The following is a 14322-nucleotide window of genomic DNA, read 5'->3' on the forward strand; positions in this document are numbered from 1 at the left end:
TGGCTACAAACACAGGGTCTTCTGGCATGAGAAATATCAGGGGCCCAGCAGCGGGACTGAGCTTATGAGGTAAAATGACGAGCAAGAGAGAAACAGCACTTGGCGGAAGGAAAAGAGAATAAGTGTGCATCTCTGTTGAAAGAATTTCAGCATCACCTATAACTGTCCAGAAGGCAACCACGAAAATGCAGAAGGGCATGAAGTGGGGCAAATTTTCTGGGTTGCTTGGGTTATTGTGAGTAGGAGGATCAAACCTTGGTTTCAAATGCCTCACTACTGAAGGGAGATCAGCTGGAATAAAGCAAGAAGCCAGAATTTCTAGGCTAGGAAAAAAAGCTGATCATGTTGCAACAGACCACAGGAAGGAGAAATTGGCTGCAGTGTCTGACTGGAGGCCTTTTAGCTACATGAGAGGACTCCAGGTCTATTTTTTTTCTAATTTCCTTATGCCCCCAAGGAAGCTCCTGGTGGAAATTTGCTTCCATTTATGGGAGGACTGGAAGAATGAGGCCCAGACTGTGACTGAGCATCTGGCAATAAGAGGGTTCAAAGGAGAGGAAACTGCTCACACAAGATTTGAAAGTGCTATTCTGCACTGATAATTGACCTGTGCAAGGAGTACTATTACTGACACTGTCGGTCATTACAGGCAGATACCTTTGAAAAGTGCTAGTTCAAGAAACCCTCTCAGGTACACATCCCATATGATAACTTCACTGTCTGAAAATTGTTATTGTCACACAGATTCTTGTCACCAAATGAAAAGTTACATCATCCTTTGTGCCTTATCACCTGCTTCAGACTCTCTCCTCCATGATACATATGGGTTTGGCTATTAAAAGGCAATCTGACAACCACAAAATGATTACTACACATCTTTTCTCATAGGAGATATATGTTTCTAACAGGTATTTCTGTTTTTCTATGCTGTATTTGGTTACCTCATAGATAATGCTTTATGATTGCCATGCAATACCTTTTCATAATCGGGCTGCAGCATGTCTTACTTCTCCTAAGGATGGCAAGTTTTCTTTTGGCTTTTAAAAAAACAGTGATTTCTTCAGGTTATTAAAAGAAGTCCCTACTTCCCTTAATTCCTTTAAAATAACAACCTTCAGGTGAGCAACAAGTATGCATCTTCCCACAATGCACAGGCAGTTCTCCACTAAAGCAGATAATCTGCTGCCTCTATTTACTTGGTTGCTGCTATCCATCACTTGGACAGTTTGCAATGATGTGGGAGAAAAATGTATTTTTAATGTGTTTGCAAATTTATCAGAAAATAATCCCAAAGGTCAGCATATCTTGTCCAAAGGAGAAATGATTGGCAACCAAGGAATTATTAATCGCTTCGTACCATATTTGGTCTTTCTGCTTTGTATATATATATAAAAAAAAAAGGCAGAAATTTTGACTGTTCCAGGAACATGGGTGAAATGTACTCAAGGCAATTGGGAGTTTTTAATTTGTTACTGCTTGTTAGAATCATTATGCCAAAAAAAGAAGAAAAAAAAAAAGTTGATTGGAATTTTCTATAAAGAAAAGCAGCAGACATTTGCCTTCCATGTTTACCCCTGCCTACAAGACCTATTTGTGAGATAGTTTTCCACAGCTTTTCTGTTCCAATAGGTATATAAAACTCAAGGTTTCAAAACACTTCTACATTTCCACTGAGGAGTTTCCCCTCCTGAGTTACTGTATCAACATGAAACTGCTGCTAAAACAACACAGGCAAGTGACAAATTCTGGAATTCATTTTGCTCAACAGCAGTCCGTACAAAGCACTGTTTTTGTGACAATGCTAGAAGACACAGTCTTGCTCCTGGGAGAGAAGGATGAGTACCAGAACTGCTCTGCACATCTGGTTTGGTTTGGGCCCATCAGCCTCTGCAACATACACTGCAAGCACCACACAAATGCCTCTTCTGTAGTACAGTAACAGACCTTGAGTGTGTACTTAACTAGATCCTCCATGGGTAAAAATCAAAGGAAGAACACTGAAACCAGCCCAGACTCGGCTTTTTGCATATGTCATGTCTTATGTCAGGTGCCCCAGTACCACAGTCATGTTCCAATGTCTTCTTATACCCAGCCACTATAGTGTCACTTTCCTGGCCCCTCCAGTAGCTATCCCATGCTCTGTGCATTCAGAGGCTCTCTGCCTTCCTTCTGTCCCTCCCTCCTTCCCCCAGGAACTGGCATCACTCAGCATTTTGGCTAGGAGACCAATTCTCCAAACTGAAAACATCAAAGCATAACTCTGGTTAGATCTCATCCCAACCCTCTGAGTTTGTTGACTTGGAAAGTGAATAACTAATAAGGCAGCATGCCATTGTTTTCTGTTTATTATAATGGAAATAAATTGTTGGCTCCAAATCAAGCACTGATTGTTCCTTTGATATCACTGCCAGGAAGCAAAATAAAATGGCTTTTTAAAAATCACCTTTCACAGAAAGTGCCACAGGCATTTGAAAGATGAGCCTTTTTTCATGTCAAAGGGCTCCTACCAGAAGTGCCAGACACACTAGCACAGAAATTCAAGTCCTTACCTACTAAACTAAAATAGTGCAAGAGCAGGATGGCTGTGGCTGGCATGCCACAGTACTATGAATACTCATGGCTGCAGCAGAGCTGGCTCTGCCATGAGGAGCACTTCCTGAGGAGTATGAAACACATCCTTTACTTTATCTTTTTTTTTTTTTTTTTTTAACTCAAAAAAACACAGCTGGGCTGAGTGGACTACTCTCTATGCCTAACATCTCTTAAAGTAATAATATGAGATCGAAGGAGCCAAAAAAGGAGGAAGAGCATTGCCTCAAAACTTGAACCACCCATAAATCCTGCTTTTTTTCTAAGCTACATGGAGCAGCAATTTCACTGTCCCTAAAACTTTCTCAGCACTTCAGCTTTTTCCCTACAGATTTTAAGGTGTGAACTTCCAGTTACATGAGTACTACCACCTAATGAAGGAATATGTTGTACATTGGCCCCATTCAAAGAGAGGAGCTTCCTCATCAGAGGCTGTAGCTGGATCCAGATCTTAAGCAACCCAGAGTGCAGTGGTGTTTGGATTTCATGACGTGCTGCAGTTTGATTTGGCTCAGATCAGAGGATGAAGCTGAGTGCCAGATTCAGATCTCAGGCCAAACTTGGATTTTGTATTTCAGCTACCAAACTTCATCATGGCTTGGCAAAGTCATGCTCTCACCTGCTCACACCATGTGGAGAACACCTGTGATATGCTGGAAGGGTGGCTGATCCTGCTGTGAGAAACTCCCTATAGGAAAGCCAGCCTGTGAGAGGCTGCTCTGAATGACTGGTGGCTTTGTGTGCTGGGAGTGCGGGGCCACTGAGGCACGCTTACACTCTTCAACTGCAAAGAAAAAAAGTTGAAAAGAAAAACAGTCAGGAGCAGACTGCAGGTTTACTCCTCCCTTTGCTGTCATGACTGTTGGAACTGGAGCAATCTTTGTGTCTGTGGGATTGGGACTGGGATGCAAAGTAGCAGCACGACCTGAGAATAAACTAGAAGAACTCCAAAAGCACATCACTTCCTACAGCAGCCTGCTTTTCAAAGCATCCATCCTGATTCCCAAGGATCTGTTGCTCAACATCATTTACAGGCCAGCATTTTTTCCAAAAATCGAACAATTCTCATAGCTTAACTGGTAAAAGATCTGTTTGTGGCTAAAAGTTATTCAGGCCCTGTTTGATGCCTATCTTATGTTTATGTTTACCTCTAAGTGCATCCTTATTCTGCAAAGTATTTAGGCATATTATTAACTTCAAGGATGTGGTTATGTCCACAAAAATGGGGCACTATAACTGGGGCCTCATAAAGTACTTATGACATAGGTGCTTTTCTGAACTGAAAGGTCTGAAGGGCTCCCACCGAAACACTCTGGGATTAAGTAGAGACTTTCTATAGCATTCAACTCAGCTAGGTCCTTATTTTTTATATTTATTTCTATCTTATAATGGGATATTTGGAAAGGAAAAGGAAGGACTTTTTCTCCAGGTAATATTTATTCTCAATTATTTCTGAATGCTATGAGTACAATTATTGACCTGTAAACACCTGACAATCACACTTTGGTTTGACCTTTTTATGAGTGTGTAGGTTTGGTAACTAGCACTGCCCAGTAATTTATTTCCCAAGAGGGCTATGAAAGTCATCTGGAAAAAGGAAAACAGCGTCTAAAAGTTTTCTGTGCAAATGGAAGATTCTGCTAGCTAGATATGTGTGCTCATTTTCAGAAACAGATCTCAGACAAGAGGCTGAATTTGTTTTCCTAATGAAATATAAGTCTCTAAATGCAAAGTACTGCCTCAGATTCTTGTTTATTTTATTAAAGGATTGGTGATCTCTACCTGCTAATCTAATGTCTTTACAGTAAACAAATTCAAAAAAAGCTATACAGACTCCAAAACATGCTGTGACAGAGATATGAGGAAGGCCTGAAAGACTCAATACAGTCTTTGCAACCATGTTGTCCCATTCCCGGGCAATCCTTTGCCCAGAATGCAGCTGGGCTCATAGGCACTGCACAACCCTTTGTGGGGGGTCACAGTATCCCAAAGGCAGTATAGAAATCTCAGGCAACAAAGGCAACTTCTTTGTACTCAATACGTGCTCACTTGTTGGGAGCAAGGCTGCACCATGAGGGTCACCTGAGGAAGATGGTGGATGCTGTGAAATTCAGTAGGTTGACTCCATTGTGCTGTTTGAATCCTAAAGCACTGGTGTCTGGCTGAGCATTACTGGCACAACTATAAGCTACTCAGTGTACATTGATCTGTCCTATCTGAAGAGGCACAAGTAAATGCCAGACCTTCCAATCTCAATTGTACTGGTACTCGGTTACGTGAAATTAACAGCACCTCCGTGGAGAGCACGGAAACATACTGTGACATGCAGAACAGATACTAAACAAAACTTCTGCTTCTGTGGTTGATGTGTTTGCAGCTCATTTACCCAGCAAGTTACTGGGAATACTGCAATGCAAAGAAAGAACTTCAGTGCTACGTCTACTTCTTTTCTAATAAAGCTCTGTAAAACTTTAGGAAACTGATTCCTGAGGAATCACTTCCTGGACACAGCACAGTCAACACTGGCATGATACTCATGCTAAAGTTATCTTGGTTTAACTTTAAAGCAGTATTTCCCTGAGGAGCTCTCAATTCTGGAAGGAGTAACTTGTCTCTGCATTCTGTGAGAGCCTGGATTATTTTTAATCTTCTGGCCATGTTACAGATCAATTTATAGTCTCACAGAGATGGTAAGGACAAGGATTTGAGGGCAGGCAGAAAGAGAGTTGGCTGTTTCTGATTAGTGAATATTCCTATTTCTGAAAAGAACAAACTTCTCAGGGCAACTTATTCTATCTTCTTGCACTGCTAGCTTCGTTATCAAGAAAATGTAGTGTGAAGCGGCCTAGACCCAGAAACTGCAGCAGACCCTCAATCCCTTCATCCAGCACAGATTTTTTGATCCATACATAATGAGTTGTGCAAGCCCTTACAGCTTTGTACTAAAATAATAGAGAAGATGATGAGAAGAAAATTTTCCTTTGTTTTTCCTGTAACAGTTTTATACGTATTACAGTGAATTGTCCCAATGGCTTTGTTCCCAAATGACCTTAACCTGGAACAGCATCTTCCCTGTTATTTTGGGATATAACTAGTTATCACTTCCAGTATTACACCAAATATATTTCAGATTTGCACTCAAAGTAACATCAAAGCTAGAGTTTGAGGAAATCTGTGGTATGTGCTTCCCATAATATTCAGCCATATATGTTTTAAAATTCTCTATTTGTTCAGGCTAAACTCTTAAGTTCAAGTATGTGCCAGAAGTCATCACAAGGATACACTGAGACGTGTACTGAATCTGCATACATTTCCAAAGTCATAAAATGGAGAAAGCACGTTTTCTTCCAGTTCTACTTAAATCTTACTTGAGCCTTACTTAGACAAATGCAACTCCTAACACTTATAAGGAATGCAATACAATTGTTTCCTTAATTTTGGCAGTTGAAAAGGAAGAACCACAGAATTTTGTATTACTTCCAACCAAAAGAGTCAGATGGCCTAAGTTTACCCAAAGTTTCACAAACACTGTCGCAAGAAACCCTGTCAGGGCATTCTTACAAAATGCCAGTAATGTCCAGCATTTCAAAGTCCTGAATTTAAAACTTTTCCGGGTTCTTTGTTTTACACAACCTCCACCACGATTGCTTTCTTGACCCTGTGAGTACCACCAGGATCTTTCAGACTGAAGCCCTTTCCAGGAATTAGTGAAGAACTCTTGGAGCAGAGAAACAACTTTAGCTCTGGAAATTCCTTTCACTAAAGTACCCCTTCTTAGCGAGACCCAAGGGACTTGTCACAGGAAGGGCTGGATGAGGCCACGCTCAGCAGGTGGCTCCCAGGAGAGGTCCTTGGTTGCCATCTCACACTGTGTGGGTCTCCTCTGGTTCTCAAAATGGCTCCAGTGACACAAAAGGCACTTAAAAGTGGGGCACATCACAAGGCTAAACAGCTTTCTGTGGGCATTTACTCAAGTTCTCCAGGTCCACTTAGTCCTGTCTCTATCTCTATGGAGATGGCCACTGCTTGGGGCTGTCCATAACTGCCCCTGCCTTGCCCTGCTCTACCCGTGAACCCAGACGTGCTGTACAGAGGTGATAAGAAGTCCACTTCTGAAGCACAATCCTGCACTGAACTGACATATTCTGTGATCTTACAAGAAGGCTCACGGAGAGGCACTCTGAGTGGGAAGATCTGCTACAAATACAAAACAGATGCTACAGGCTTAAGAAAGAGAAGAAAAGTGACTTTTCCAAAACCATGGTCAGAACCAGGAGCAGAAAGAGGATTTTTTAACTTACTTATTGTTGTCTTATTTATACTGCTGCTTCTTGAATCTAATCTTCAGTCTTGACAATTCATAGCTTTCCCAAATGTCTTTTCACCTATGGTTAGCACTCTGTAATTCTAAAGGTTTGGATATTACAATAATCATCCCAGATACAGACAGTTATCTGCCATCAGTGAAATTGTGATGTTACTATTCCCAAAACACCTGTAAAACTTTCATTTTTCCTCTCCAACAAAACCAAGATGACCTTCTCTTCCCCTTCCCCTGGTACTTCTCTTCCTGGGGCCCATGTGGCTTTCTTGGCCTGCCTTAGCCAATAGCATCCAAATCAGAAGACAGATGGATTTTCATTATAAACTTTACGGTTACTAGTACCCCCATCCCACTAAAATACTGCAGATTTCTGTGGTAATTCTACTTCCAGAATTGCCAGAAGTATGCAAAAGCCAGGCTTATTACATGTGGACACAATTTAGATGGATAACCATCCAGCAGGGAGTTGTTTTTTACAAAGTCAAAATTTTACTGAGATACGGTATAGTCTAGAATGGGAAACTCCTACAAACTTGTGGGTTTTCTCTTGTGTGGGTCAGCATATTCATAGGATGCTGAAAGCAATAGTCTTTAATCCATCAGCCACCTCTCTAACAACTCAGTTATCATTAGTCACCATAATTTCCTAATAGCTCTGACAAGTGACTCAGTGACTTTGAATTCAGTCTGCTCCAGTAAGCTTTTTTTTTTTTTTTATTCGAGTGTTGCTTTACACATTTCATAGAATGAGCACTCTGAGGATCTGTGGTTGGAGCAAACTTGATGATAGGTAATGGCTGAGTGGAAAAGCTTTCTCCATGAGGTGGAAGATCAGCTCAAAATCTTGCTATTCTCTGTGGGATGAACTACTTTTCCCCTAGATCATCAGAAAAAAAAAAAGTTTAAAAATGTTAATCCCCAGCTAGCATAGATATGTGTAGTCCCAGGGTTCTCTCCCTGTCCTCCAGCATGTAAACTGCACACATGCTGGACTGATTAGTCCTGTTTGTAACACTGAAGCACGTATACTTTGACACTGTAGGGTACACCACCGAGATATATGGCTCTTACCACAAAACCATCATGTCACTGTGGAATCTGGCTGGAAGGTACTTATGGCAGCAGCATCTCACAGTTGAGAAGTTTTGCATAAAAGGAGCAAGTCCAAGAGGCCAGAGAGGACAGCTGGAGCCTACCAAAACTCAGCTCCGCACTTGTCCCAAGACCCATCTCCTGCTGGTCCTGGCTTGATCTACTGGGTGGACACCAGACCTATTTTATCTGCATGCTGTACCTGGGACTGCTGTGCTCATGTACTACTTGCACAAGGGTACCACTTGGGTTATGTCTGGACCCTCCCCGGGAGCAGTTATGCTCTTGTTGCACTCTGGCAGAAAGGAAGAGGCAAGTCCTTGAGAAAAGATGCTTTAGTTTCTGTTTAAAGGAACAGTCCTTTTGGTTTCAATCCTGGCAATAAAGTTGTTCTCAATGCTCCACATATATAAGCTGTAAGAGTGATAGCACTGTAATTTTCTTATAAAGCCCACAGGCTTCATTTCACCTCTGACAGCAAGCAATCCAGGGCCAGTAAATGACTGGCAAATGCTTTCTTTATTCATCTCTTCAAGTATTTTGGCTTTTCTTTACTTTTAATTTGCCTGGAGGCAGACATTTGAGATAACAGCTGTTATGGTGATATTATCAGTCATCTGCATGTCAGACAATGCCAGGAAAATGCCTGTGGAGTAAACCTCTTGGGTTTTTGGTTTTGTTTTAAATGCTCTGGGGCAAATTCACTCCTTTGTCAAAGTTCTGCTCAAACATGAAAAGAGAATATAATGGAGCTTGTTTCTACCCTCTGATTATGAAGAAAGGTCTCTTCCTGCTGATAAAAAGCACAAGTTTCCCCACTTGCTTTTTGATGCCCCTCATTTATAAGTGTACTACAGCAGACCTTTGCCAGGCTGGTAAACAATGTCAGAGCACATCTACCATCAGCAAATGCCCCTGTTTCCCTGTAGAGAGACATGGTTTGCTCACTCTAACAACTGAGGATGCTAGTTGCTAAAATCCTGTTAAAATGAATCTTCCCTTTCTCATGAAACAAACCACTGAAGTCTTTGGGTTTCATTTACAAAAATTGCTGAGAAATAATTCTTTTCTTAATAAAATGGAGGGCCAAAAATCAAGGCTTACAACTAAGGAGGTTTATCTCACAAAACTAAACTATCTGCAAGAAGGCTGTGCAGTTACTGGTTCTTTAGAGAAAATGCCAGGAGGAAGGCACTTGGTTTGGGAATCATTGCCCCATATTCTTTTGGTTTTATGGAGAAATCTGAGATGGGAAATCAATCTGTATCATTGGAAACAAATTGTGATGTGCTCTTACTTAGTATATTGATGATAGACCAGTTTTTCCAGTTAATTTAGTGAAAGCTAACATCCTTTGTACTAGAAAAGCTTATTGAGTATACTTTGACAGACACAATTTGTATCTGAGGACTTTGAACTATACTGACATTAGCTGGAAGATAAATAGTTAGTGCCTATGAAATAACCATTATTTCAAAGGATTAACATAGATACAGTTGTTGAAATGAGTCTACAGTCCTAATGCAATTGAACATAGAAAATAAAGACTTCTGCTTGCATATTTACTGTTTTCCTGTAATTTCCTGAAATCTTTAAATCATTCAATCACAGAGCTTTCTCTCTTCTATTATCTTGACATTACAGAAGATAATTTTAAGTATTTTACTAGGAAGTGTACAACTCAGGAGTTAAATTCTTAGCAGCACCACAGATTTCCAGAACAACTTTGGACAAGATATCCACACGATTGAAGTCTATTTCCCCACCTGGAAAATGAGAATACATCACACAGAGCTCATACCAACACTTGTGCAACAGAAAAAATATGTGTGAAAGGGAAAATTGGACCTTGAAGGCAAGCCTTGAAAAGAAATACAAAGGTTAAACATACAAATAAACTACTACCAACTAAACCTTGTGTTGTTTTTTTTTTTGTTTTTTTTTTTTGTTTTTTTTCCCCAAAGGTAGTTTTTCAGCTTTGTTACACCTGTTTCTAAGTATAGTCAATTTATACAAAAGAGGCAAGTGTTTCTGAAAGCTTTGAAGATGCACAAATTGCTTCTCCCAGTGCAAACAGCATTTCCTTGTCCTTGTTTCCTGTAGGTGTGTGAAACTTACTGTATTCAGGTGCAGCTGTTTGGAACAATGTCCAATGACTGCACAGGAGAACATCCTTCATACTCAAAAAAATTTGTGAGCTCAAAGAAAGTGTTAACAATGAAACAAAGAGCCATTCTTTTAGGATCCAAAGACAAGAAGAATATGCTGCCTGCTTAAACAAAGCAAATGGTAGATCCAAAAAAGGTAACCTTTACAGCACAATAGTTCGTTAAGCACAGCTTTGCCTACATGCTTTCATCACTGCTGATGTGGTAACATAAAAGATTTGTTCAGCATAGGTTAACTCCCTCTTCCAAATGTCTCCAGGCTTTTGAGCAATTCAGTTCTCTGGAGCTGAGGTGTATTTGGCTCCCAGTGAATAAGCTCTGAGGGCTGGAAATGTAACTGGGTATTTTCCTACAGAGTTGTAGCAGTATTGTTGGGGCCAAATAAAGTGGTAAAAAATGCTTTTCTATGTTTGATTTCTATGGAGGCTGAACTAACAACAAAAAATGGAAAATGGACCTTACTGAAACTGTGAATGTTTGTACCTCCTATGAAAATCTGAGTAAAGGTTTTGCCCATTAGATAACAGTACAGATTAGGTACCAGGATCCAATTTATAAAGTGAACTTAGACGATGTTAAGATGTTATTTTCTTTCTTAACAAAACAAGATGTTATTTTCTTTCTTAACAAAACAAAATCTGAAAAAAAAGTCCAAATTCATTCAGAAAAAAGGGAGAAAAAAAAAGTGTTTAAAACAGTTTTTATAAGAAGCACATTTTCATGCACGAAAGTTCTTTTCAAAGTGTCATCTTACTTGAAGGCTAAGCAAAAATAGAAGATACAACTTCATTTTGCAGTGTGAAGAAAGACAACTATTCCTGCTGTCGAGATCTGCAGTATCACACAGATACATACTGTCAGCAGGGCACGGATGTAATTCCCTGCAGAGCATCAGATACTGGACATTGCTGAGAAAAAAGATTAGTGTTAAAAAATTGCTCATCTCATAAAGGCAACATACTCTGGGAGTTGAGCTGCTATACACAAAAGTAAGAAGAAATTCAAGGTTTCATTACTCTTAAGCAAGAGGTTATTATTTATGGTTACCTCTGCACACTATCTCATTGATATTAGAGTATAAAATACCCCCTAATCAATCCTCTACTAAAATGCGTTTCTTCAGATTATAACTAGTGTGTTTTTCTGGGCTTATCACCTGGAATTTAGAAAGGAACTGCAGTGAGGAAGAATAAAAGAGACAAACAAGGAAATGTCAATTAAGATTAATAAGAAGACACCTGAAGTGACTGGCTTGGAAGTCATGCATTTCCTTTAATATTTTCTATATAATTCGTTTATCTGAGATGAATACAATGATGGAATTCAAGTAAAAAGGGGTGTAATGTATGAAAAAAAATATTCATAGAAAGTTTACTTCATGCTTTTAGGGATTTTATAAATAAATCTGAAATTATTCTTTGTTAGTCATGATAAAAGATGAGTATCTCACATCCAGTAAATGTCGGGGGGAAAGTTTAGTCATCTGAGCGGGTCCTTGTTGCCTATATACAGGTTGTGTCTGGTGGTGGCACCTGAGATCTTCATAACGTTTCAGAGAAAGAGGAAAGGAATATGGAAATGACTCCAGTTGTCTGGAGAGGAAAGGTCCCTTCTATGGAAAATGATTATGAATTTCAAGTGTAATTATCTTTAAACATAATATGCAAACAATCTGAGAGAAGAAACCAAAACAAGGTGTCTCCTATGCCTCCTTTCTCAGACAGCATCCTTCATCACCCATTATTACTTTTTCCTTTTGGCTCTGCTTTCCTCTTTCAGCACAGTGGTACAGTTCGTGATGGAGCTGGAAAAAGCCCCGTCCTAGCCTAGCCCACGGCCTGGTATGAGATGTGGGTTTGAACCCCTGAGGCAAGGAAACCACAGATCTGAGGCTCCCAGGTCTCTGTGTTGACTAACCATGGGTTATTACATACAAAGACAGCACTTTGTTTCACCATTTTTTCCATTGAAAGAGAAGCCTGCCAGAACTGTTAGCTGGAAGCCTTGCAGGACACGTAATGGCACACAGGCATACAGAGGCTAGGTCCTAATGGTCCTAATGATGTGAGACAAATGTATGGGGAATTCAGGTGCCTGAATTCCCCTGTGAAATGGGAAACGCATTTCCCTGCCCTATCTGACCTATGATGTGTGCCCATTGTTTTCAGAGAAGAGGCAGGCAAAATAAAATCGAAAGAGTAAGCAGTAGTTACCACCACTCTTATCCATGCTTAGAAACAAAGTGAGGTTAATTACCTGCTCCAATCTGTGCTTAGAAATGAGGCAAATTAGGAAAAAATAAGCTATTTCAGCTTGATATTTTTTTCATTAATTTATTTCAAACTGTGGCATTTTTTCCAGATACGTGTGGGAAGAGACTCAACTGCTTACCGCAGTACAGCTACAAATGTTAAAGAAATAAACCTGTGAGGGTCTGGAAGACTGGAAGGAAGATAATAGAAGGTCAGTAGTTTTAACAAAGAAATATCACTGTTATGATAGTGAAAGGAGATCTTGGCCAAGTGAAATACAGTCATGGAGCCAGACATACTACCTCTTTGTTCTGGATGCCTGAGTCGGGGACTGGGAGAAGAAAGCAGACTATTGCTGCCTTAGGGAGAGCACCAGCTCTCCTCAAGTTATGCCTAGAGTGCTATGAATATTAACACAGGCCCATGTGCCAAAATCTGAGAGCTCTCTTGTAAGGCTGGTTGGCACCTTAGCTCCTGTATCTCAGACACTACTTCAGTAGTGTCTTTGAAGCATGACTCTTCTGCATGACGTCAGGGAGGAGAACCTTCACCAGGCCAGTCAGAAAGGGCCTCTAGAACTTGTAGGCTTATCTGTGTTTATCGTGGTTGTTTCCTCAGCCCTTGGGACAAAATCTGTCAGGAGAAGGGACCTGAGTACTTCTTTCCTTTCTAATTCAGCCTGAATTTATATTTTTCTTTCCCATAGAAAGAAAAGCTGCCCAGAGAAGCTGTGGATGCCCCCTCCCTGGAGGCATCCAAGTCAGGTTGGATGCAACCTGATCTAGTGCTTGATCTAGCAGTTGGCAACCCTGCTTATGAGAAAGGGCTGGAACTAAATTATCTTTGATGTATCTTCCAACCTAAGCCATTCTATGATTCTATGATAGAAAAAGTTGGGCTGAAGAGTCTAGCCAGAGGAAAAAGGAGATGCATGTTGGAGCAGCTATCAGCAAGGGATGGGATCCTGCTACTTTCACAATACTGCAAGGAGGTCATCTGTCTGGCACTCCAGTCTGGGGTAATTCTTTGCCATTCATTCATTTCTATGCTGGAAATCAATGTAATCCTGTGCCCTCTTGTCTTTATTGGAAGGGCCCATGAACTTCTGTCTTGCATTTTCTAAAATAGCCCATTATTCTTCAGTTCCTCTCTCTGGAGGCATTGTCTATAGTTGAGTGACCCACTGTTTGTTTATGCAGAAAACCACAGGGAAGAGTGCCAAGGATACCTCAGTATTTACATACCAAGATGTAACGGCCTTGTGTTGCCTGCAGATATATCTATATCAGCACAAGCCCAAGGTCAGATCTTGTTGATGAGTGGTATTTGTGAGCTCTTGTTATGTGTACAAACACACTTCCAAACCATGTTAGGCCTGCCACAAAACATTTACAAGAGATTGGGCACGTAAGTCCTGCTCTGCTCCCCTCATTCTGACTAATACTCCCTGGCTTGGCTATGTGAGGCAGCAATGCCTCTGGACATAGTCAGTGCTTTGCTTTGCCCATGTGACCAAATCAATGTGATATGGGGATCAGGTGGGATTCTGCAACTGGGAGGACAGGACAAAGGGAAGTCATTAGCTACACATTTGATAAATCAATTTTGTTAATTAGGGATCAGGTGGGATTTTCCAGCATGAGAGAGAGAACAAAGAAAGCTCATTAGCTGTGTTTTAAATAAATCAATGTTTTACTTGGTGTGGAATTCTCCTCAAAATATAGGGCAGGGCAAAATGGATCAGATATTTTTAGAAATGACTTGAAAATATGTTTGACATAGAAACAAGAAAAGCTTAATACTTAGTGCTTGTATATTTTTCCAGGTATCCGTTAGCACAAGATGAGTGTGGCCAGGCTGGAAGTATTGGGAAGATTCAAGAAAACAAAGGGAGAAG

This window comes from Cyrtonyx montezumae, unplaced genomic scaffold (genome assembly GCF_038088225.1).
Source record: "Cyrtonyx montezumae isolate F1298 unplaced genomic scaffold, pur_monq_1.0 scaffold_0, whole genome shotgun sequence".
Lineage (NCBI taxonomy): Eukaryota > Metazoa > Chordata > Aves > Galliformes > Odontophoridae > Cyrtonyx > Cyrtonyx montezumae.